This window comes from Ischnura elegans, chromosome 8 (assembly GCF_921293095.1).
Source record: "Ischnura elegans chromosome 8, ioIscEleg1.1, whole genome shotgun sequence".
In the NCBI taxonomy this organism is placed as follows: Eukaryota; Metazoa; Arthropoda; class Insecta; order Odonata; family Coenagrionidae; genus Ischnura; species Ischnura elegans.
In genome coordinates, this window is record NC_060253.1 from 9,522,921 (window position 1) to 9,549,927 (window position 27,007).

The 27,007-nt window shown below is 39.3% G+C and overlaps 2 protein-coding genes across 2 annotated transcripts in view; both read left to right on the plus strand.

Moving 5' to 3' along the window:
- The window catches only part of LOC124164022 (endochitinase-like), a 47,527-nt gene extending 43,579 nt beyond the window's left edge, over positions 1–3,948 (plus strand). Inside the window, exon 10 of the mRNA XM_046541171.1 lies at positions 3,007–3,948. The gene's annotated coding sequence lies outside the window, so the exon portion shown is untranslated. The remainder of the gene's footprint in view (positions 1–3,006) is intronic.
- Positions 3,949–19,517: 15,569 nt separating this feature from the next.
- Positions 19,518–27,007, plus strand: part of LOC124164073 (endochitinase-like) — a 35,845-nt gene continuing 28,355 nt past the window's right edge. The window contains exon 1 of the mRNA XM_046541245.1: positions 19,518–19,627. The gene's annotated coding sequence lies outside the window, so the exon portion shown is untranslated. The remainder of the gene's footprint in view (positions 19,628–27,007) is intronic.

The window sequence follows — 27,007 nt, forward strand, 5'->3', positions numbered from 1 at the left end:
TTTATGAAAACATGCGTTAGAAATTTTCAAATCGACGCCATATCTCCTTGTCCCGCTCAAAGTTCTTGAAAACAATTGGAACTTTGCTCCATTAAATAAGGTTTCAAATGCCGCAAATTGCATTAAAAAATATGCCTTCTTGACCGAGATATTTAGAAAAGAGTGAAAATCGTATTTACAATCTAGCCGGCCCTGGTGGGCATCTAGCGGGCTGGAAATATGGGGAGGTTTGTCCTATTTGATCCCAAATCGCATACCCCAAGTACGGGAAAAATCCCGGAGGGGGGGACTTTTCACCCTCTTATTCGGCTATGCCCTTTAGAGTATTTTTGGGTCTTAAAATTGCCAACCTGACCCTCCTATTAAAAAAACGGAAAAAAGATGAAAAATCGTTCTTCATCCACAAGCAGTTGAGGTTATGCGCTAAAAAAAGGGAAAAATATAAAAAAAGAGGGTTTTTCACATTTTGATCATATTCTGGACTGAAAACGGCAAACCTGATCCCACTATTTAAAAAAAAAACGACAATATATTTTTAAAATCTTTATTAATTGACATGCAGTTGAGTTTATCTGATAAAAACAATGGGGAAAACGCCAATAATTGTTTTATTTTTCGAATTTCGAGGATATTTCGGAGTGAAAATGGCAAATCTAAAACGGCCATTCAAAAGAACGGTTTAAGTTACTCGAAAAATAATTATGTAGAAGTTTGCCAAAGATTACTTACATAACATAAAAATTCACTTAAAAAATTCAAATATTTTTCCTAAGCTCAATTTTGATCCTAAAATTCTGAAAAAAATAGAGGGTTTTTGGACATAAAAATACATGTTCATGATTTTTTTCAGATTTCTTTAATCCAAGGAACACTCAGGAATTTTTTTTTTCGAAAAAACACGTTTTTTACCATATGAGGATCGTGGGACCACCTGGACATCTAAAAATTTCGGTAAAAGGGTTCCTAAATATTTACTTTCGAATGCTTAATCCCAAATAAGAATCCAGCCTAGGGTATATTTTACCATCTTATCCCGCTATAGCATTTGAAGGGAAAGATTTAATTAAAGACGAAAACAAAACCTTCCCATCTCAGCCTTTATCTCCAACATTCAAAATAGGAAAACGCTAAACTTGTCGACCAGTTTTCATGAGTTGGTGACGTCATTAGAGTGAATTCTGCTGGTTTTTCCGGGTATTCTTCCGCGTTTATCCATTTGTAGGACGATATTTCGCCAACGTTCCAGTTGGCTTCCTCAGGTCCACTGAAGTGTTGATGCAGAAATTTGTTCATCTTATATACACCCCGTTTGCCGCCTTTTTTCTCGAGGTGTGCCCTGATTGGTCAGGATCTTTGAAGACCCTTTTCCACGCGCTGGCGAGGGGTGTACACCCCGAGGCAAACGGGGTGTATATAAGATGAACAAATTTCTGCATCAACACTTCAGTGGACCTGAGGAAGCCAACTGGAACGTTGGCGAAATATCGTCCTACAAATGGATAAACGCGGAAGAATACCCGGAAAAACCAGCAGAATTCATCATAATCTCCGCGGAAGCCTACTTGGAAACGTCATTAGAGTTTTTGTTTACCTAATTATTGCTTATCTAAAGAGAACTGCTCAATGAGTGAACGAATCGCTCACGAGCGAAAAAGAGCTACGAACCAAGCGAGGCCAAGCACAAGGAGGCCAAAGAGCCGCTGCGACGTGCTCTGCATGAGTGGGTGACGTCATCAACTTATCTCCGAAAGGGTCGTTGATTTATCGAAACGAATTGCGCGAGAAGTAGACGACAGACGAAAAACTACGGGTCTCCTTAATTTTCTAAAATCTATCGCAATTTACAATTAAAGAATTGCTGAAAGAACCAATTCTCTACGTTCCACTCCTTAATATGTACGGGGAAGATTTTTCAAAATCAAGGGTAAAGTCATTGGAGATTCTCTTTATGCCATCAGTAGCAATGAATATTAATGCAAGCTCAATTAAAAAAGTAAATTCTTGTAAAACCTTCAGAATAGTATGTACAGGTGTGTCTAACTTAGTATATATGGGAAGCTTGCCAAAAAAAAGTTACACAGAGAGTGGATTTTTTCTCTCTCGCCTGAAAAATTATGTTCAATCTTAAATATTTTTTGCTTTAGTTGCTAACATAAGTGATATCCATACTTAAAATCCCTATTTTATAATGGTTACCATGTTGGAAAGACTTGGGGGAAATTTTGCTTAAGAATTGATGATCATATAAGAAGTCATTTTTAAACTGTGATCAAAAATACAAGCCTGAAAAAACATTAAAATAATCCCTATGTTCAAACCCAAAAGAATTTCTAAGCTGTCGCTAACTCAAGTTAATGAAGTAATTAACAGCTTTCTCTAGAACTGTGGTATTATCTTTTTATGGCTAACCAATGTTAGCAATTAAATAAAAGAAATACATTCTCATGTATATACTATGAATATCACAGTAGCTGACAATGTCTACAAGAAATTGGTAATGTCATATGGTTGCTTGGAATTTTTCGGATCTGTTACCTCAAGCCCCAGCAACTATTTAGTTTTTCTCCAAATCGATGGCTAAGTTCTAACAACACGTATCTCAAAAATAGCAACTTTTCAGGAGAGCAAAACAACTATCAATTTTTTTACTGGATACACTGAAGTTAAAAACCAAAAGTTCATAAAACTGAAAAAGAAGCATTCATTTGCAAAGGAAGAGTTGTTTTTTGCTGGTATTTTATTTTTTTTAATGTTATTACACTTTGTTTAAGATACCTGTCTCAAACCGGCCGAATTTGAGATAAGAGTTGTTAGAACTTAGCCATCGATATGTAGTTTGTACATATGGAGCTCACCTCTCTCTTTACAATTAAGCCAAGCTAACGCTAGACCTTGGACTGATTTGAGCAAGAAAGTTTTCAAAAGGTGACTCATTCTTAATGGAGACATATTTTTAAACCAAACTGAAAAATGCTCTCACATTTTGTTGTGATTTTTAATTCACAGATGATTCCCGTTAGCTGAAATTAGAAGCATATGTCTTCAACGAGAATGTGCAAAGAGGAATTGAGAGGACTTAGTTTCAGGCTGACCAGCACACACCGACCAGAAAAGTATTAACACCAGAAAAGTATCAACACATGATTTGAGGATCACATGGACAAAAGAAGTTTTCTTTGCACTTCTCATAAATTTAAAATGTTGTTAAAAACTTTGAAGAAAATGTCAAGCAAACCTTGTGAAATAAGGTTTTATAACTAAATTTGAAACATAAAAAGTTGGAATCAAAAATTATCAGTAAACCCTAGATAGTGGATGGACTAAATAAAAATATCAATGATTAGCAAAAATACAACGGTACATACCTATCTATGATTTAATGAACAAAGAGCAAGTAGAACAATATGGATGACATGCAATAGAATGGAGAAGGTATTACGAATGGAGAGAAGGACAAACTTGTGAAAAAATGTTACATCCGGTGATGCTCTGTAATAACATGGACATTTTGAAAAACCACTTACTTTTCATCTTTAGGACATGTTCTCACTGCGCTGTTCAGATTCACTGGATTGAGCATGATCCCTGAAAGAGCAGTAAGAGCAAGACCTCAAGTAAAGAAAAAGTAGCTCTTTGAAATTTCGGCATTATTACAACATATACATACACTGTGGGAAACATTTTTGCATTCGATTCATTGGGAAAATCTGAAATCTCAAAGTAATGAGAGCTCAACAAGGAAGGTGAATTAGGACAATTTTAAATGAAGAAAGGGAGGAGACAGAGAGATAACATACAAGATGGAAGTCGGATGCTCAGATCCATGCAGCAACCTAACATATGGGGGGTGACGGCGTTAAGTCAATAATGTCTCTGAGATACATCTGACTTCTCCTTAATGCTCCAAAATGACTACTTGATGAAAATAAACCAACATATTGGAGTTAACATGGTTTTGATATTCATTGATTGCCAATTGCATTTACATTCATTGAAGGCTCAGGGAATAATGGGACCATGCCAAGGAGTCCATTCAGATCCACCTCCACCCCAGCAAGACAATTAGGGACCAAGGTTTAACAATAAGTAAGACTGGAAACGTTGCAATAAAGAGAGCATTGAATGCTTCCTTTTTATTGTGGAGTGAAAGTAAATTCGATATATTTGTATTTGTTTTGAAATTCACAGTGGCACATTATTATGCACTGCTACATTCTTTTAAAAGAGAAAAAAAAGAAAAAAATAAGATACAAAATGCAACCATGTTGGTTAAAAAAGTAAAATTAAAATATCAAAAATAATTATAATTGGAACAACTTACGGCTAGACGGCGATATTTGGTGGAACTTGGTGACAGGAAACATAATAAAGATTATTAAAATACAGAATAAAAATTATTATGCTTCCTATTATAAATGGAATACAATTTTCCAAATATATTCAATGCATTACACTAATAAATTGTTGTTGTGTGCCACTAGATCAAAATTTCTTAGTTTTTAAGTTTCTTATTTCAGACCAAAAACATGTGACACTGCCAACGATACACATGTGCCATTTACTTCATTTTCTTTTGTGAACAGTTGGAATGAGTTTCTGACTCACTGATAAGGCATATGATTTCCTCCTTTGGCATGGTAATTGTGTGAGAGCTCAATGTGTACGGAAAACAAACATCAGCCCTCATGATATTAGATATCAACTCCAAAAAAATGTTGGCCACCACAGATATACTGACATGGTGTAAATCCTGGGAAGAATTTAACCGGTGAACCCAATATCAGATCCCTATTGTAAGTATGTCCAACAAAGCATATCTGATGCTTTTCATTCCAGAGCTAATAATCGGCCAACACAGATTACTAATAAAACCAACATACATCTTGGCTGATATCATTAGGAAATAGCTGAGTACAGAGCAAAGTAATGAACTATTCCTAAATACAAGAAGAGATTTCAGAATAAGGATTTCCTTATATGATTGTTTGGGTCAATAAAGGTCAAGAAGGAGAGGATGAATTTGAGCTACTAAAAAATTAAGAGCAACTTGACAGTGACTAACATCTGTTTTGTCACCAATTACTTCGATGGTATCAAGGCCACTATGTAAATAAAATCTCCATCACTTATAATTACAGCATACCGTATTTCTCCGAATATAATCCCCCTCTGAATATAGTCCCCCCCCCCCCTAATTTTGAGGCTTCAGTTTCGGGAAAGGTTAAAAAATGCGTTTGAATATAGTCCCCACCTTTACTTTTACCATGGGCATTTTTGGAAAAAAGGAGGGGACTATATTCAGACATATACGGTAGTTATTCTCATCATAAAAGTTATTTTTGCCTCCATATATTCCCCTAAAGCAACAAATCCATTTTGGTGATGAGTCAAGAAGGGCACAACGTAAGGTACAAAAAAAAGAAACTAGCACCCAATCATCAGCAATGCAATTCAGGATACTGAAGATAGTCTCCAAGGATGAAGTATCAACGTAAACAAGGGACTCCGTTGTATACTAGCAACAGGTCCCTCAGTGTGCCAATCTGGCATAGAAATTGCCCCGACTTAAGATGGAAAATGTATCATGGGTGATCAAATGTATCCTCTCCCACCTGCTACGTGCCAATGTACCAATTCTCATTTTTCACTCAATTATCAATTAGTCTTTCCGTTGCTCTCATCCACTCTCTTTCCTTCTTTCCACTGCGCATTCCAGCCCACACAACACACAGCAGAGAAACTTCACACCAGCCAATATTCCATTCATCAATATCCCAGCAATCATTATTCATTTTGCTGTTCACCTTCCCCTTCCAACACCCCCTCTCGCTCTACCAATTCCCCTTCCTCTCCATACATCGGGCTCACACAATAGTCTCAAGTTTCTGGTATAGAGCCCTTCCATCCTATTTCTCCACATTTTTAAATTTATTTTTGTTTCCATGTTTGATCTCTATTACTTAAGAAGCTATTTACTATTGCTATCAAGACTATTTAAAGTCCCTCGGTGTTGTTTTTGGCATTCAATAAATACATAAATAAATAAAAATGGAGTTTATCATACTCAGGGGCGAGGGCGCAGCCACTTTGATGCACAGGCTCCTCTGAGATCACCAAAGTTAGGCAATGATGGGATCCACACAAAGGTTGGATAGGTGGCCATTCATACCTCAACAATGGTGCTCTTGTAGGACAGAGACAGGCAAGACACGCATAACAAAGAATGGTCAGACTGCTAGGGTACCTGGCGACAGTCCCTCCACCAGCCGCCACATTCAATCAGCCACATGTGTACCGTTTCATATTCCAGTTCCCTTGTTATATGGATTACATACTAGAATATACATATGTACTGCCTCCCCACCCAAAATCTGACCCTCCATACACTTATGATATATAGTCCCCACTTATTTCCCCATGCATCAAGAATGTAAAACATGCGTATTTCTTGAGACTATTGAGTGGATTGGGCAACTTATTAGATGGAGGGTCCTCTAGTTGCTTGAACCTGAAATCCTATAATTGAAAGAAAAATTTGATAGCAATAATAATAACATAACTTTATTCCACTCACCTACAATTACAGTATAATATTTAGAAAAACAGTGCAATATATATGTACCGAAAAGGAACCTGTTTTGGGGATACCATCATTGATTGCTCCAACAGAACTGTTGCTATCAACATATGATACAAATTTTCTTGAATTCAATTCAGTGATATTTTTTAATTTTATATCGTTTGTGCATTCAGTTGTAAGAATCCATTCATTATGCATGCATAGCAAACTAACTCACATGATAACTCATTTGAGGTACACACACAAAATACCTTAAATTCAGAGTGTTTTGTGTAATCTTTCTTAGTAAAAACTCCACTTCCTCATGACATATACACAAGTCCATCTTGTCACCTTCTTTTCCACATTGCTTGGCAACATAGTAAATTATTTTTTTCCCAAGAATCAATACATACTAATATTGATTATTGATTCTTGGGGAGAATTGTGATGAATATTGATATCGACAAGTAGTGATTCATCACAAAATTTTACAATTTGAATTGAGACTTAAAATTGAAAATTATGCACACAAAAATATCATTGCACAAAAGCAAATTATTTTAAGATGATCATTTCAAGATTTTTCCTCATCAATCCTATGCAAGAAACTCTGGTTCTCTATTATTTTATCCATCCTTGTCTGAAGGAGAGTTCAGCAATTACATATTGCATGCATTAATAACCAAAACTGATATATTCAATAAACATGATGTATTAATAATCACATCAATGTCTGGCAGACAGAGGGACAAAATATGAGACATACACACACATCCAGTATACTTGAGGATTTGGGGGTAAAAGAGAACGTCCTACTCATGGATGCGTCAGGAGTGAGAGCCGTGGCACACAGACCACATCTCCAAGAGGTGCATCATCAGCACTGAAAGCCCAAAAAATTAAGAATGCATACAAACTTTAATCATAAACACCCAAAATAAGAAATGGGGAAAACCCATAACTTGTTTTTTTTTATTTATACTGTATTTTATATTCATTAGGCAACTGTTAATTTTATGAGAGGCCGAATTTATAAGGGGATGCACCCCTGTCTACTATGGGAACCTACGTGGTAAAACCATTAATGCACCAATGACACTACCACTACTTTTTTTCATGAGCACATTACTACTTTAAGTAAGCAATCAGTTGGCCATTAATGAAACAAAGTCTCAATACAAACATCAGCATTACAACTCACTCACAAAATTACTCTGCAGATGAGCAATGCTAAATATTAATACTACACAGAAAATACCAACATATTGCGGTATCTTCTGAGTTTGTAGGGGAGATTTTTGTTAAACAAGTTTAGGAGGATCGATAAAGTTTTTTTTATCTTCCCCGTAAAAAGGACATAGACACCTTTACAATGGAGGATTAACAAAGCACAGCACAAAAATCTATGCCCTGGATAGGAACCACCTACCCAGGTGGGATTTGAACCCGAGACCTACGGTTAGTTATTTTAAGTGGTTGCTAAGTTCCACAGTACTACAAAAGTCAAGGGTCCATATGGTACAATCTAGTCAAAATCGAAAAAGATATGTATCGCATGTTACAGTCAATGCACTGATTTGTATCACTAATGACATCAACAGCTCCACGAATTCAAATGGAAACACCCTAGCTGAATATGGAGTGACTTTTGGATCAATGAGCGGCTTCTCGTCACCTCTAATCACTCCAATACACATATGGACTCTTCTTATAATCCAAACCTTCCAGCTATAAAGTACGGCCATTCTCAAAATTTCTTAATTGAATTCCTCTAATTTAACCCACACACACAGCATACTATTATGAATCTAAGACAGTAAATCTCTCAATCCCAATTTGCTCTGGAAGTCAAGAAACATGTTTGAAGAACTACCAAAGCACTACTACTCGAGCACATCAGTAAATTGCGCAACAAGCTTAGTTCAACATGCTTTCTCATAAGAAGCATCAGGAACACCATAAATAATGATGTCTTATTGTCTATTTACTACAGTGAATTTTATTCTCACATTATTTTCAGTATCCTGTTTAGGGGTTCCTCTCCCCATGCTACGGAAATCTTCAAAATTGAGAAGCGCATTATAAGGCCGATGTGCAATGCCCCCTATGATGCACCTTGTCTTCCACTTTTTAAAAAACTGTGTATCCTGCACTTTCATGCATATATATCTATGTCATTAGTATGCATGTAAAAAATAACATTCTTCAGTACACATCAAATGACCTATACCATGGCCACAACACTAGAACTTGCAAGGACCTGCATCAAAACTTTATCAGGACTCAAAATACAGCCCTAGGTCCTAAACCTATGGGCATGGAGATTTTTAATGGGTTGCCTCCAGAGGTGAAAAATGAGAGTAGGACCTCGGTCTTTAAGAAGAAACTTCTGAAGTTTCTGAAAAAAAATCTATTTTATTCGGTTAAATGATCTTCTGCATTAGTTACATATAATTTATATATTCCAATTTAATTTTTATTGATTATGAATCTAAATTGACGTGTCCTATACATATTTGTATTTTGTGCACAGCCTACAGATCTCTGGACAAATAAAAAATATTGTTCTTACTATTATTATTACCACCAATAGAATGGAAGCATGGAAATGAATGTCAGTTCAGTGGAGATAGCTAGACTGAGGTCTGAAGACCCAACTACACATATCTGTGAACAATCACTTGAATGAGAAAGGTGCAATTTGGATATTCGTATGCACTACATAAAAGCAGCCAAGTGCTCAGATCTATCACAGCAAACACCACTTGATCAACAAAACTTTCAGATCATTTTTACTCAGGAATACAAGAGCATTTGAAAAAAATACGGCATCTTCCATGGGAAAATTCTAGGTGCTCTTAGCAGTGAAAAATTAGTGGGATTTGAATCCAAATAATTGCTCAGCATCCTGAAAATAGACTTATCATATTGATAGGGGAACAGTGGCTTTATAGGTTATATATATTTGGATCCTGACTGAAGTGTGTCACATTAAAAACCTGAGCGAAGCCATTAGACAACAAAAAAAAACCCTCACGGTATGATGAGGAAGGGGGAAAGGATCTACCCCCCACCAGGAAGTTTGAAATTCACATTCCTGTGGCTTATTCTGGGGTGAGCATTACCCTTACCTACTCTTAAGACCCAACCAAGCAAAATCGTGAAAATGATATGAAAAGGAACTAGCCCACAATCCTAAAAGAGTCTGTGGTTTGGTTCAGTGTATGTGACTACACTCAACTGCAAAAGCAAACTTCATATTGAATCATGAGCGGAACAAACCTTGAGCCAACCAACTTGGAAACCTGTCTCACATGTGATGTCTTATTTTCAACTGCAATGGTCAATAAGCAGAGAACACTAACGAGATGAGCTCCGTATCCTCACCATTGTATCAATTTAAATCATCACACATCTTACTTCCACTCAATCACTCTTTCTTCCCAAAGTATAATTTATGCTTCCATCTTGAACTGTCAGGGCATGCAAAGAAAACTATTTCCCATACCTTCAGGGGCAGATCCAGGATTTCTTTCTGGGGGGCCACAAAGATACCTTGTTGTACAAAACGAGCACAATGATAATGGGACCGAATAAAAAAATCTTGCATATTTTTTAAGGGTCTGGGGGGGGCACGTGCCCCCCCCCCCCCTAGATCCGCCTATGCATATCTTCAATTTGAAAATTTTATTTCAGCATTTTTCGTATGTACACATTTCACATGAAAATATTAAAAGATAATCCTGACAAAGGTGTACAATATAAACCCTAATAATTTAAAGACGATAATGTCACTATTTGAAGGTAGTATGGCAAGAAAAAAATAAATATGACCGTTTCAATTGGAGCGAAGCATCTTCTCAAGTTTTAGGAAAGTTAAATGTCATGTCCAAAGGGTAGAATACACCTGGTGAAACTGAAGAGATGCTTACTCTTAAAATAGTGCATTTGTTTGTACGCACTGATTTTGGCCCAATCAATGCCAACAAAGAATGTCTTGGTGCTAGCTGACTAAATTTTCTCTTAGAGCCATAAATATTAGCAATCATACTCTACCAGGAGAATTATAATTGGAAACCAGAACAGTGGCGTAGCGAGGGGGGAGGGGTGCTGGAGGTCCAGACCCCCACCCCCGAAATATAAAAGCACACTCACTTTGCATCACAAAAGAAAACCAAATATTGAAAAAACATGACTTTACAAAAGATTTCTTTGAAAAAAGAAGCTTTTTCGATTATGAAAAGTGTTAAAATTAGTTTAAAACCTTCAACTTAGTACTCTATTTTTCAAAAATTTTCCCTCTGGTATTGGACCTCCCCCCCCCAACAAAATTCCTGGCTACGTCACTGAACCAGAATATCTCCACCTGTGCGAGGTAGCGATTTCATATTTCAATATTTGCAGCATGCATGGAGATTCAAGGATTAAACTCAGTGGCTTCGCCAACTGAGGGTATATTATTTCTCCATCTTAACGCCAGACGCACTATAAAAGCCGGCAATGGCACTAATCTACGATTCTTTTAACCTCAACCATTTCCGCATCCTCCTCGTTTTAATAAATGCCAAATTCTCCCTCTCCAGTCACCAGAGATGAAACATGTCATGAGTAAATCATCTTGTTTTGGGGGAAAATACCTTTAACTGTATTTGAATGCCAATCCCTCGATTTCTGATCACATATCCTAAGCATCTACCGACCTCGTCGTCATCTTCTGCGGGGAATTTCACGAGTAGCACAACTTGTAATATTCTTGACCAGTTTAGGTTACGGTGATCTGGATCGAGTCAATAGGGTGGTTTCCCATTGTTTTTTTATTGCCTAAATCGAAAGATAATTACTCCTGGAGTGCGCATTTTACGCTTTTAGATTTTTAATCGCGATATCTATTCTTCGCGATTATATGAAAAGTGAAAAATTTCAACCGCGCGAAAACGCGACGGCTAAGTATGAATGCTGGGAAAACCCCGAGTGACGTCATTATGGTTCCCGCTGTCGCCGTGTGAGGTGACCTTGGGGCGAGGATATTGTGCGCCGCTGCGATGATGGCTGCTAGCAGGTAGCGCTTGGCTTAATTATGGATTATTAATACCTTATCAAGCGAAGAAAACTTTCCGACCATGGCCAGTTTTAATAGTTGATTATTAAGATATGTTTCCCTGAGCTCAGTGCCTCAAGCATGCATTGGCAATCTCAGACGATGTAAAACTCCTATCTACTCGTGTAGAAACTAGGTCCCTGTGACGTCAGGTGGAGTGGAATCGCATGGGCGGCAATCTGGCCTTTTTCAAATGAGGATAAAATTGACCATTGCCATTCGTCTAAACTGGGATTCCTAAAACCAAATAATTTGTATATTACGAATACACTAATGGTGGGTAACGAATCGCAACCAATGCCTTTCGTTTTATTTGATGAAGGAAACTACCCTATTATGATTTGATCGAGTCATTGATTTTTTTCAAGCACAGGATCAAACTTCATAGTATGCAACCCAACAACGGCTGATGGCTCACATCAAGAAATATTGCATACGATTCGTCAAGACATATCCGAGAACATAAAAAAGTGTCAGCAACTCCGAGCGATAAGTAAATTTTTCGAACGCGCGCAAGGGGTTGGAAACTCATAACTCTAGGCAAGTGGTGAAGGTGTTTTCACTTCGAATTTGCCGTTTGTTGGGCGGTAAATTCCGTCACCAGCGACGCGATAATAGCAAGATATTATGCCAAATCAACGAACAAGTTCACACGCATTACCCTTAAAATTATACTTCTTCGCGCAATTTCTTTTTTATTTAATGTTCACGTTCAAATCTAAATTGCAAAATATTTGACATACTGGAATAAAACGAGAGTTACATTTGGTTACATCACATCAAGAACAGATTGGAATCAATTATATTTAAACAAAATAAAAAACACCATTAGATTGTTTCATTAATTACCGAGAAATTATATTTTTACGGAGACTAACGAAAAAACGCCAATTTTTTATAGGCGCAGGAGTCTAAACGGTTCGTCGGAGAAACTAATAATCGTTGGAATACAATTTGTAGGTAATGTTATACACCTTAATAATGAGTTGAACAATTAATTCCTTAAAACTTGATAAATGCAGAGTTTAAAAAAAAGCTAATAAGCACCATTTTTGGCCTTTTTTCAATTTTGCGACACGAAATTTCGTTAACTAGCCTAAGATTGGAATTAAGCAGCCCAAAATACTCAGAAAAATGAAAAACCAAAACCACACCAAATATTTCCTGTGAAAAGTACATTTTGAGTGTGCTGGAGATCATTCGGGTCCTCGGGAGACGGTTGTCCCAGGGAGTGGTCCGCCGGTAGACCACAGGGTGGGTGGGTTCTCCTCACCCACAGAATCGCAGCGTCATTGTTGATGATAATGGACAAAAGAATCGGGAGCGCCTAACCTTCAGCACACGATTATTTTGCCCAAAGAATCGCCCCATATAATCGTATGATGATAATCGGTGCATAATCGTCTCAAGAATCGTGCGATGGCTAAGTATTCGATTATTCACCGATTCTCTGCGTAATCGATTATTTCGGCCCGATTTTTTCCCTGAATCGATTATGCTTGAATTTTATCATATGATACGATTAATCGATTACGGAAAGTTTTTCCTCATCACTATTTCACAGACTCAAAAATACAATAACAACGCAAACATCGAATAATCGAGTAAACATAACAACAAAACAAAAGAAGAACGCAAAATCGTGTGAATGCGAAACATTACTAATGTGACCATCACACATACAAATGAATCCATGTATTTAACATTCCAATCACTTTAACCAGATCATCACTGCATTAAAGTGTGTTCTTGATTGAGGTCTTCTAACGACACAATGATTAAGCGAGCGCTCAGGGGTTTTTTAGCCCGATTATGACTGATGTGTGTTCGGGAAAAACGTTACTCCTACGAAGGCGCAGCCACTTAAATCAAGTCCTGAGAATGAACTAGCTCGGCATCTTTTACAATTTAGCGTGGCACAATATTTCTGGGGTGAAAGTTATTTGGTCAGATAGATCTGTTCGGGGAAGACAATAAGTCAAAATGACATACAAACGTCATAATTACGAATTCGGTTTACCAGATTACTCAAATATTTTTCGGGAAATGAAAATTGATTCCTCAGAAAAATATTCGTGTTTTTTGGTTGACTCACGATCTTCGGGAAGAATTAGATAGAAAAAAAATATTTCCCGAAAGTGGACGGGCATTTTGCCGCCTCAGACTTCGTCTAACGCTGTAATTAAGCCAAGCCAACTGATTCGTGGAGCCAATCACTGATTCATTGCCACCAATAGGAAACCGAGTGCAGCTGTGCCATTGGTACGGATTGCAACAATCATTACATGTGAATCGGGTTGTTATTATGATTCGTTAATTTTATTTGAGGTGGGTAATCAACCGATCGACCACTCTCTTGTACTCTCATGGATTCTGAAGATTATTGTGAGCATTTTTCCCACAATTTTGAGAGGAAATTCATAATAGGGAAGTTTCCTTCATGAAAGAAAACGTATGACATTGATTGCGATTCCTTACCCACCATTAGGGTTTTCATAATATACAAATTATTTGGTTTTAGAAATACCAGTTAAGACGAGTGCTAATAGTCAATTTTATCCTCATTTGAAAAAGGCCTGATTGGCGCCCATACGATGCCACTCCACGTGACGTCACAGGGACTTAGATGCTATGCGAGTAAATAGGAGTTTTACATCGTCTGAGATAGCCAATGCATGCTTGAGGCACAGAGCTCAGGGAAACATGTCTTAATAATCAACTATTAAAACTGGCCATGGTCGGAAAGTATCCTTCGTTTGATAACGTATTAATAATCCATAATTAAGCCACGCGCTACCTGCTAGTAGGGTACTCTGCTACCTGCTAGCAGCCTGCGCCTAGTGGCGCACATGTCCTCGCCCCAAGGTCATCTCACGCGGCAGCGGGAACCAGAACGACGTCCCACGGAGTTTTCACGGCATTCAAGAAAGATTATTACTCCTGAAATACGTATTTTACGCCTTTAGATTTTTAAATGACGATATCTATTTTTCGCGATTAAATGAAAAGTGAAAATGTTCAAGCGCGCGAAAACGTGACGGCTAAGTATGAATGAATGCTGGGAAAACCCCGTGTGACGTCATTCTTGTTCCCGCTTCCGCAAGTGAGGTGACCTTGGGGCGAGGCTTTGAGCGCTGATACGACGCAGGATGCTAGCAGGTAGCAGAGTACCCTGCTAGCTGGTAGCGCTTGGCTTAAATAAGGTTATTAATACCTTATCAAACGAAGGAAACTTTCCGACCTTAGACAATTTTAATAATTGATGTTTCCCAGAGCTCTGTGCCTCATGCAATCTCAGACGATGTAAAACTCCTATCTACTCGTATAGAAACTAGGTCCCTGTGTCGTCACGTGGAGTGGAATCGCATGGGCGCCAATCTGGCCTTTTTCAAACGCAGTTTAAACTGACCATTGCCATTCGTCTAAACTGGGATTTCTAAAACCAAATAATTTGTATATTATGAAAACCCTAATGGTAGGTAAGGAATCGCAATCAATGCATTTCGTTTTCTTTGATGACGGAAACTACCCTATTGAATGCTGGTCACTCACTATGCACCATGGTAGCAGTTGAAGCCAGGCGTCATGGCACTTCACACATGACCAACTTCATTGCATTACTTTAAACGGGAAAATGCACAAAAACCAATTGTGCGATTGCATTTTAAGGAGAAAAATCTCATTCTAAAAGCTAGGGAGACAAAAATTAAAATTTGGGCAAATTCTTATACATATAAATGGAGCTCAACTCTGGAATTCCTTCTCAAGATGGCCAGGAGCGCATTTTCATTCGTCAGCATTATATTTTTTACTGTTCGGTGCTTAGATCGTATAACAAATAGACGTGTCGCTATGGTAAAATATTGACAACATCAAATGAGGAGCTTTTCTTGGACCATAAGCGTGACTTTCGCCTCAAGAGACACGCTGACCATACAAAACTGGAAATAACTGCCTGGAAATCATGTCGGGGTGTGGTATCGTCAGTTGCTAAAGTAAACAACGGAACGTTAGTGGCCTGGACTGACGTCAGAACCAGCTGCATCAATGGTATAAAGAGAACAAGGGTGCATATATACCCAAATGATAGAAGACTTCTCCAAAACCTAGCTATCTGTCAATAGGGTAGTTTCCTTCATCAAAGAAAACGATAGGCATTGGTTGCAATTCGTTACCCACCATTAGTGTATTCATAATATACAAATCATTTGGTTTTAGAAATACCGGTTTAGACGAATGGCAACGGTTAATTTTATCCTCATTTGAAAAAGGCCAGATTGGCGCCCATGCGATGCCACTCCACGTGACGTCACAGGGACCTAGTTTCTATACGAGTAGATAGGAGTTTTACATCGACTGAGATTACCAATGCATGCATGAGGCACAGAGCTCAGGGAAACATGTCTTAATAATCACCTATTAAAACTGGCTAAGGTCGGAAAGTTTTCTTCTTTGATAAAGTATTAATAATCCTTATTTAAGCCAAGCGCTACCAGCTAGCAGGGCACTCAGCTACCTGCTAGGTATGCTGAGTCGTATCAGCGCTCAAAGCCTCGCCCCAAGGTCACCTCACTTGCGGCAGCGGGAACCAGAACGACGTCCCACAGAGATTTCCCGGCATTCCTACTTAGCCGTCGCGTTTTCGCGCGCTTGAAAATGTTCACTTTTCATTCAATCGCGAAAAATAGATATCGTTATTTAAAAATCTAAATGCGTGAAATACTAACTCCATGAGTAATAATCTTTCGATTTAGGCAATAAAAAAATAATAGGAAACCACTCTATTCTAGCGGGCAATATAATACTCGCATTTTACAAAATAAACCGTCATGTCATAAAAAGCCATTTTAGCGCGCATTGATATCCAAGAGGAAACTTGAACGGGAAAAGAACGTAATTCGCGGAAATAAGGAAGGGTAGACCAAAATTCGCGGGATTGCAGCGCGAATGTCCCCTCGAAAGGATCACATCGGAGGATTCCCCACACAACTCACCTCCCATTCATTCATTCATTCCGAGTAGAAGAACCCTGGACGTGTGCCATATAAATGCGAGGGCGTCATCGCGATATCCGACCCTGGACAACGGCGGAGCTTCCGGGGGAAACTGGGGCCTTCTCACGTTCAGTCCTCGGCCCCCTTCCTCGTTAGAGGTGAGCCGCTCATTGCTCAAAATAAACAGTGCACGCAAATGAACGAAATGAATTGAATCGAAGTTTTGTAAATTTTCAGAATGAATTTTTTGCATGCATTAATAACAAAAAGGAAAAAAAACTCGCTAGTCTCCACCGAGAAAAAATATGAAGTAACTCAACCGACTTATTATCAAGTTATCAACAAAATAACCAGCGGGCCACCTCTAGAATGTTTGGCAGGGGGTGACAAAACGCAAGCTTTCAGCAAGGAAGAGAATACCCATACGCACATCATACATTCAAAAAAAATTACGCATAATAACAAAAAAATACGCCCGCATTTTTGCAAAGGCTAAACTTGCCAACGGTTAGTAATTTCAAAAGCTAATCCATGCAAGGTTAGAACAACGGAAAAATAAAAACATGCAATGAGTCGCCCTAGCGAGAGACGCCATTTATTTTATCAATCGAGACACCGTTGCTTTACTTAATAATCCCAGGAAAAAATTACATTTTAAATCTCTCAATTTTGCAGTCTGTTTCCTAGATATTTTTCTCGTGATCACGTCTACCGTAGCACGAAGCACGACGTCGTGCCCATCCATCCATCGGAAGGTTGGTTTGGATAGATGAGGGTAGATGACACTCCAAACAGAGACACGAGCTTGTAAATTCCACATACATCTTCAGGGTAGGGTGGTCAGTTCCTTTCAACCGATGGTTCAACTCAAACTTGACGATTTTCACAATTTCATTGTAGTATTTACCGATCAAATGAGATATGTATGGAGTATTACCCCGGCCTGTCTTCCCCACACTAGGATTCTCTTATTAAATTCCCAGAGACAGGGACGCAGCGAGGTATGGGGTTTGGGGGATAAACTCCCCCCCCAGAGCTCAGAGAAATTTTTAAGTTTAATCCATTTTTCTTGAATGGATTGATATTACTAACAGAATAGTGTAAGGATTAATAAAATATCCCTCAGAAAGCCGTAAAACTCACCATTTTGAACCATTTATCTAAAATTCCGCAATTTATTAATCTCGCACCCACCGCTTATCCTGGTGGGTATTCCATACCCCCACACACCCCGGTATTAGCTACACCGTAACCTACACAGCCTTAATCCCTAGCTGCGCCCCTGCCCAGAGAGGCCCACTACCCACTCGTTCTAATCTATCTCTTACGCTTGCCTAACATTCCTCTTCTTTATAAAAAAATCAACTTCAACAAAACTTTATATTGTTAGAATCAATTTATTTTTAAATGTCCTTTTTTGATTTCTTTTCAATTTTTATTCTGATGACCAGAATGTTATAATGTTTTAACGTTTTTATTCCAACTTTTAAGCATCTTTTTTCTGTTCATGTCCTTCACTGAATGGTGAGAATACAGCCTATACTTTAATGTATATTCAAGTTATTTGTTTTTTATATTGCTTCAATTAATTATTTTTTTAAATTCATATCGTATACGCTGGATTTCCTGAGATGAACTTAAATGAAGCAAAGAAAAGGCTTGACCAGCCCAACATCCAATGACCATTGAATGTCCACGAAGCTGAATCAAATGTACTAAAAGAAGAAAATAATACATACTGATATCATATTTTGTACTGTAAGAACGAACTTAAATACCTATGTAAAAGAGCCCTGGCTCGGAGGAAGAGGGGGCCGAATTGTGGCCTCACCCGAGCCACGTAAAATAAAACAAAAGTCAAGTCTTCCCTTACGTGGGCTCACACTGAGGGTGTCTCAAGGCTTCCCCAGGAATTGAACCGGCATCCTTCAGAGAGTGGAAAATAATTCAACCCACTAAGTAAGAGCACCACGCTACTCGAGTGTGCTATAGGTACTCTCACGAATGACGAGACAAATTCAATGGGCATCGGAGACACCTGCGTGGCACCTGAGAACGACTGCATCGAAGAACAGGAATGGTACTACATGCTATTTGCAGGAGGAGACCAGCAGCTCATGTGCCTTGCGCGATGAGTACAGATGGAAGGGTGGAGATATACCCGGCGTCGACATGAGCTCGTTCAAACACAAACTGCCCACACGACTAACGGAGCGCTGTACCCGCAGCGCCCTCCCAAAAGCAATCGACGAAGGATCGGGCTACGTCTGGGCAGGGGCGCAGCTAGGAATTAAGGCTGGGGGGGGGGGTTTAGGTTCACCTAATACCGGGATATGTGGGAGTATGGAACACTCACCAGGATAAGCGGTGGTTGCGAGATTGATAAATTGCGGAATTTTAAGATAAATGGTTCAAAATGGTTAGTATTACGGCTTTATGAGCGATATTTTATTAATCCTTACACTATTCTATTAGCATTATCAATCCAATTAAGTAAAATGGATTAAACTTTTTAAAAATTTCTGAGCTCTGGGGGGGGTTTTATCCCCCAAAACACCCCCCTCGCTGCACCACTGCGTCTGATAAATCTCCGCCACCAACGGGATTTGAAACGGGGTCCAAGGCGTGCGAATCCAACAATCCAGCCGCCACACCAACCCGATCCCCCCTAACAACAGATCCTGGGACCAGTACTAAGTGCCTATACTCGAATACTCGTGTATACTAATTTAGCGCACGCATTCCTGCGTCTCTTCCTTCCCCTCTCCGACATCCCCCCCCCCCTTATCTTCCCCCCTCCTTCCACCACCCTCCCCCCTCCCCGCTGCTCGCCCTGGTGGTACATAAAGGGAGTGGTGGCGATGGAAGAGGGCTAGTGACACTCCGGATCGCCACTCAATCGGCTCCTCTTCTCCTTCGTCCCGTCGCGCCACCAACCAACTCACCGAGCGACCATCCACAGCATCCACAGGGGTAAGTACCCACTCACCCTATTCTCTCTCTCTCCATCGCCAAACTACAACATCTCAATTAACAGTGAAATCAGATCAGGGTGGTTTCCTATTATTTTTTATTGCCTAAATCGAAAGATTATTACTCCTGGAGTACGTATTTCACGTTTTTTAGATTTTTATATGACGATATCTATTTCTCGCGATGAAATGAAAAGTGAAAATTTTCAAGCGCGCGAAAACGCGACGGTTAAGTATGAATGCTGGGAAAACCCCTTGTGACGTCGTTCTGGTTCCCGCTGCCGCAAGTGAGGTGACCTTGGGGCGAGGCTATGACAGCCACTACGATGCAGGCTGCTAGCAGGTATCGCTTGGCATAAATAAGGATTATTAATACCCTATCAAACGAAGGAAGGTTTCCGACCTTAGCCATTTTTAATAGGTGATTATTAGAGACGTTTCCCTGAGCTCTGTGCCTAATGCATGCATTGGTAATCTCAGACGGTGTAAAACTCCTATCTACACGTATAGAAACTAGGTCCCTGTGACGTCACGTGGAGTGGCATCGCATGGGCGCCAATCAGGCCTTTTTCAAATGAGGATAAAATTGATCATTGCCATTTGTCTAAACTGGGATTTCTAAAACCAAATAATTTGTATATTTTTAATACACTAATGGTGGGTAACGAATCGCAATCAATGCCTTTCGTTTTCTTTGATGAAGGAAACTACCCTATTGAGGACTCGACTAGGAGTGGCGCAATACCTTGGTCAAAATGCGGCAGGCCGTCCATGCATAAAGGAATAGTTATTTTTGAATGATTACGGACATTTTCTGGACATTTCTAAGTCCTTGGACGTATATATTATTTCCAACCACACCACCTTCTAGCAATGTTATTTACCCCACTAACTCCCCAAATCAACCATTTATTTTAAACGCAATCAAACATAATTTTCGCCCATCAATTTCAATTTAAATGGCAAAGCTTCTAAAAAATAAAAAAAACATATGCGTTTTCTATTTTATTCAGTGCAATTATGGCGTTAAGAAGCTTAAAAATACAGTAGCTACCAATTCCTTTATTTGCTCTTGCCAGGGGACCGTGGTTGCGTATAAGCTAGCTATTGAACGAGTCCCTTGAATATTTCTCGCCAACAACTCAAGGTCGATAGCCCGTGTAAGTGACGACTTTACAGTAAATAATTTTAAATTTAATCAAAACCCATAGGTTTCTCATCTTCCAATTGATTAATATTTCCTTCGTTATAAAAATTCCAACTTCCAGAGTAAAATCTCCGTGTGAAGGCCAACTCGCGGTGCGGACTCCCAGAACGTTAGATATTCACGCTCGTAAAACTCAGATTGGGGCGAGCTCTAGCCTAACCTGAAAAACCATTTTCATAATAACACAAATAGCATAAAATATAAGCTCATTTTCAATAATTGTAAGAGGAAGCCCAATCGGCATTTCCACTACAAAATTATTACCACGCTCAATGGAAAAATAAAACTTACCTCTGCGGCACTAAAGCCTACACAGTGGACGGTATGAAGCAGAATCCTGAGAACAAGGAAAAAGACACACATGAATTCTCCTAAGTACTAGATTTTCTCACAGAGAGTATCATTTGGATATTCATATTTTTTACTATTCGAATAGAGATTATGGGCTCTCCTAAATTAATATTGTGAGTCCAACAATCTTTCACCCTCTCTACCTCCCAGAAGTACGACTTGCTTGACGTAAATTGAGCTCCAGACCTGATCTTGTGTTGTTACATTGTGCTTTGGAAGATATTTCAATATATTTAAGTGACCAAATAATTCATTTGGAAATTCTACTGGCCGTAAAACCAATGCAATCATTCTCATAAAGAGGTATCATAAAAATATGACTGAGTAATGATTAATGAAAATATTCAACGGCAGTGCACGGCGTTCCCTAGAATAGTGAGAAAGACCTTTGAAAATTGAGGGAATTTATTTCGGATCATCTTTCAACCCTTAAAACAGAAATTGTTTCGGCTCACGATCTTTTCCGACGTTCACTGTTCTCACGTAAAAGCAGCAGTTGTTTTGAGACGTTCCACAGTGAGTCTCATCCTCCTAATTCCTTTTTTAAAATTGTGGAGGCAAGTTAACGAAGAAAATGCTTGAAATTAGGTAGGTTAGCAATAAAAGCGATTCGTTTAACACTTTGCGTGCCATGGGCGAAATATTACGTCCTGTTAATCTTTTTGAAGATTGCCATGGACGTATGTAATGTTATGTCTTTCTATTTTATTGACTTTTTGCTCGAAGCTGTAATATTTCGCCCATATTCTTTCCACTTTTCCCGTTTACTGCTTAGCGGTTCTGCTATTTCAAAAACCAACTGCTCGATGGAGAGAATGCCTTGAGGGCGAAAAGTCCTATATAGCTACCGGCACCCTTTTCTCAGCCTACTTTGTGTGAAAATTCTTTGGAGAAAAAAACCGTTCGTTGAGGAAGCAGTGACCCTTTTTGTCATCTCTTGCTTGGACAATGCAATGATTTTGTATGATTTCCATGGTTTAAATAGTTCAAATTGAGCGTAATAAAAAAGATTATTAATTTTATGGCGGTACCTCATTTGTTGCAATTTTTTTTATTTTTCAAAATCAGTAGATTTTCATTATCAAAATATATATTTAAAAGTTAGCAGTAAATGTTATTCAACTCATTCATAAAGAAGAGCGAAGTCCATTTTTATTGAAATACACACCGATATAAATATATTTTGGAAGCTAATGTAGAAAAAAAAAATTGCGAATTTAGTAAAAATGACTGGATTTTTCAGTAGGGCATTGAAATTATCGGGCGGCACTCAAAGTGTTTAGCTATTGTACTCAAATTTCCCAGGATTCATGGGATAGTCATTCGAAAACACCTGACAGTGTCTCTCAGTTGACAATTTTAACTCAGAATTTTATCAGATGAAATAATAATTTCAAGAAACATTTTTCTCAGCTGAAAAATTTCATACTTGAGATGCAGGCAGACTTTGACAAAACTCTGTCCAATATAGCCTGAACATTTCAATATACCTTAGTTTTAAACAAGTAATACGAGAGGAAGTTAGACCAGCTTATTGGGAGTTATACGTGGTTTTAAGGAGACAGGTCTGCGATCGAGCTAATAAAAGAATACTTTTCCTACTTAAGTGTTATTTTTAAAATTTGTCACCATAAAAGACCCCTATACACGATAAAAACAAAAACAAAATTAGGGCACCTACACAGAACGTTGATACTTTAACCATTACGTATAAAGTTAACGCATTCATTTTATCTTTGAGCCGACTTTATCAACAAATCCGTGCAGCTAAAGCGATTGGATTTCAATTATAGCATTGATAAGCTATGTTATACACTAGTAATACATCATTTATTATAGTATTCGACCGATTAAGGTAGGTCTCCATGGAGTGTTCAAGAAGTGATCTGAAAGCCTCCCTTTCCTTCTAGCACTGCCTTCTTCAATTCACTGTAAGACCTACTCCATTTCAATCTATATAAAAATCCTATTCTTTTCCTTCCCCTCCCTCGTTTCCCTAAAATTCTACCCTCTAACATCACTTTCAACATCCCCTCCCCTCTAAGCACTGCCTCCTCCGTATCTCATCTAAAAGCTGCCTCTCCTCGCCAACCATATCCAGCACTTCGTCGTTCCTTTTCCTCTCCGTCCATTTCACCCTCTCCATTCTCCTCCATACCCACATATCGAATGCCTCCAGTCTTATCTCGTCTTCTTTCCTCTGTGTCCACGTTTCCGCACCGTAGAGCGCTACACTCCAGATCAAGCTGTTCAATAACCTTTTCTTTAAACTCTTACATAACGATCCTCTCGGAAGCTCCTTCCTGTTCAAATACATCATTAGCAAATGAAAAAAATGACCGGTTGAGCGGTAGTTACACTCCCTCTTAATTTTGTCCACTCTGAAAGCGTGAGTGCCACTTAGTAAATAGAACCGTTTTTTCAACCTTTCAACACCAAAAAGATTAAATGGGAAGGGTAAACAAATGCCTTATCTACTAGATCGAGGCTCTTCTTCGGGGGTTTATTATCTAAATCACTGCCACTGCTCCGCTAACAAAAATTCCCATTCAACCGATTGATTAATTGATTGATGCAATCAGGTGACAATAAAAAATAAGTGACTAGCGGGTTCTCTGTCCATACCATTAAAATATTGTTTTTCTTTCCATAAGCTGCATCACAAGGGTAAACGTAGTTAAGGGGCTCCATAGATATATCAATACAGATATTAAATACAGTGTGCTCAGTGAATAAACAGAGATAGATCTAATCATAGAAAAAGCTTTTAAAACACAAAGGCTTGATGAAAGAAAAGGTTTGACTGATGATGGTATGAGCAGGAATGCATCATTAAACAGCTCCCTCATGCATCGCCTGCCAAATAAAACAAATCTCGTCTTCGCGGGGGGAAACAGTATAGAAGGCCAAATATCAGAACGGGGTAGCGATTAAAAAAAAGAAAAACGATAGAGTATCCACTTACAATTATTGCCGGAGAGTGGAGCAAGTCGCAAGACCGGTCCCTCGAAATCCTTTGAATATAAAAAATTCAGGTGCACGCAACTTCTTCAGCATTGTAACTCACTATTGCACATTTTCAATATTTATCCTTTTATGAGCATATTTTGTACTGTAGGTATCCTTGCTGGCTGCAACTAATTCGATCAATTATGCTACCCGGTCTCTGAACTGATGAATACCGCATCAAAGGGATCGGGTGGGTGTGGTGTGGCTATCAGTGGTGCTTTTCCCAACGATGGCTTCAAATGCCGGCGTTGACGGAGATTTGTCAAAGATCGTCCGATTCCACATCGAATGCTTCTTTCGAGGTTCGAAGTATACGAATGCTTTTCAGGCGTGTACTTCAAGCTCATACAACCACATAGTCTTCACAAGACGGCCGAAAGCCGGCGAAGGCCATGACTTATTCTACGGCAACAAACGAACACCAAAATGCTCACCCGCAAGATATTTAGACGTAAATGATTTAAAATTCACTCCCATTTTTACTTTTCTAAAAGCTGCAGTCGAAAAATTCAATATTCTTTTAGCAAAACTAACAATGAACTACTTAAGAATCTATGGGATTATGTAATTCCAACCAAACCTAAACATAAAACTCCCAAATATGCCCTAACCCCTCCCCATTTCCCTTTACCACCTAACCCCCGCAATGCTCGGACGGAAACATCAAGTCAACCATAGTATAAGAAACCACCCAATTGCAGAAACCCCTAGAAGACAGCTGATTGGCTGGGAGCTCGGATCAACACTACTTAAGAAAACTCCTTTTGGCTTGACTGACTTGAAGCTCATCGCTACGTCCGTCAGATGGGATGTTAATCCATGGTCCCCGGGGCGCGTTTCGTTAAGAGCAGGCTAATGCCGGCACCGGGTTTTCCTCCACACCCTTCCCTACGACGAAATTACCCTAAGCAGTCGGTCGCCTTCCCTCAACCAACCAACTAAGGTACTGTATCAAGCGAAGCGCGGATTTTTACCGTTAATAATTACATAAATTCAAGCTATTTTGCCAATCATAGGGGAATAATATTAATTTCAACCAAAAAAAGTAACTTATAGAGCACACACAAGATTTATTGCATCGCTCCAAAAATCTTTTTGACCCGGGCAGTCACTTAAGGCCTGGTTACACGGTACATTAACATGTACAAGTTAATGTTACGTTTGCGTGAATGATTTTTGTGGATCGGAACGGAACATGTACGAATGCATGAACCAAATTAGAACAGGTTCTATTTTCTGTGCATGCATTCGCACAAGTTGGGTGGTTACACGGTGCATTTTGGCGTTCATTCTCGCGTTCATACATTTAGACATTAACCCGTACGTGTTGATGTGTCGTTTAACCAGGCCTATAGGCGTTAAATTTTCAAATGGATCTTCCTCCTCAGCTATTTTCCCAATAGAGGAGAACATGAACGCGGAGCGATTAGCTTTCAGAGGTACAAATAGTGACGCTTCATAAATTTTACCGCTACGACCACTCAGGGGGGAGCACACAATGTTTTTCTGAAAGAGTGCAGAGTAACGACTTCTGAGTTTTTGCATCTCAGCTCCAGGTCGGCAGCTTAATAGCCGCGAGAGTGCCATGCCATCGCGGTACACCAGGAAGTGGCGTTTCTTGGAAAGAACGAGAATGTTTCCTTCGGACGGATGGATCCCAGTGGATGGAAGCCACGGCGAGGATCCCGCGGGAGGGGAGGATTTCGCTCCCTCGGGGAACACAGAGAGCCGTAACGCAGGCAGATGCAATCAATCGATCACTTCATAGTCTTACTTTCGCTTATTCTGTTTCGATAACTCGATTCCATCATTCGTCCATCACCCCAGGATTGCTCAAACCCAGCTCTACACTCAGTGCCGGCCTCGGTGGCGCCGGGGTAAAGTCCCCGACTGCTAACCTAGAGGTCGCGGGTCCGAATCCCGCCTGGGTGGATTGACCACCATCCAGGGCATGGATATTTGTGATTGTCAATCAAGTTAATTGTAAAAGAGGACAATGCTTTCCTAAATTCGCTTGAAAAAGAAAGACGAAATTGCTATTATTATTATTATTATTAATCCCAATGGTTTTTCATATTGAAAAATTCATTTCCCCGAAATATCCTTAATCGGCCACTCAACGATTTAACCCAAAAAGTGATTTGGATAGGTGGCGGTAGAGCTTACCCCAGACTAACCCACAGGCGCGTGAATTTCACACATTCGCAAGGTTCCTTTCCGTGGGTCACTCGGGAGGGTTTTCGCATGGATCGTCGGCAGGCTTCACCCCTCTATCAGGAGATCATCCAGGCACACCCCAAGTCACGTGATCCCCACGCACGCATCTACACGCACATTACGCTTGGGTGTCTCTGCTCCTTTTCGTGTCTGTCCATCGACTCCGTCTTCGATGATTCACTGCCTCATGATGCGACCTATTAGGTCGCCCCGTTTCCATCCCTTAGTTCTCTCAATCGGGTTATTATAATCCTTCATTCACTAATCGATAGCGCTTGGGTATTCTTCAACTCATGAGACATGGTTACTCACTGGATGGATTTAATTTTAATTGAAAATAAACAAGGTAGAATGCATTGCGGTTTAAGATCTACGAAATACAAATAAATTGAAATTTCTCACTTCCTTTCGTACGCATTTGTATTTTGCACAGATAAAAGATACCGGATTATTTTTTTTAGATTCGGGTTCGATTAAAAATTTGGATTCAAAACGTTAGGATTCAGTATTGTGTCATTGTGTCCGTCATCGCGGAAGCAAAATATAAAATGCCGCGTTCCGTTTGACCGTGAGGGTGTTACGTGCCGCATTTGACGC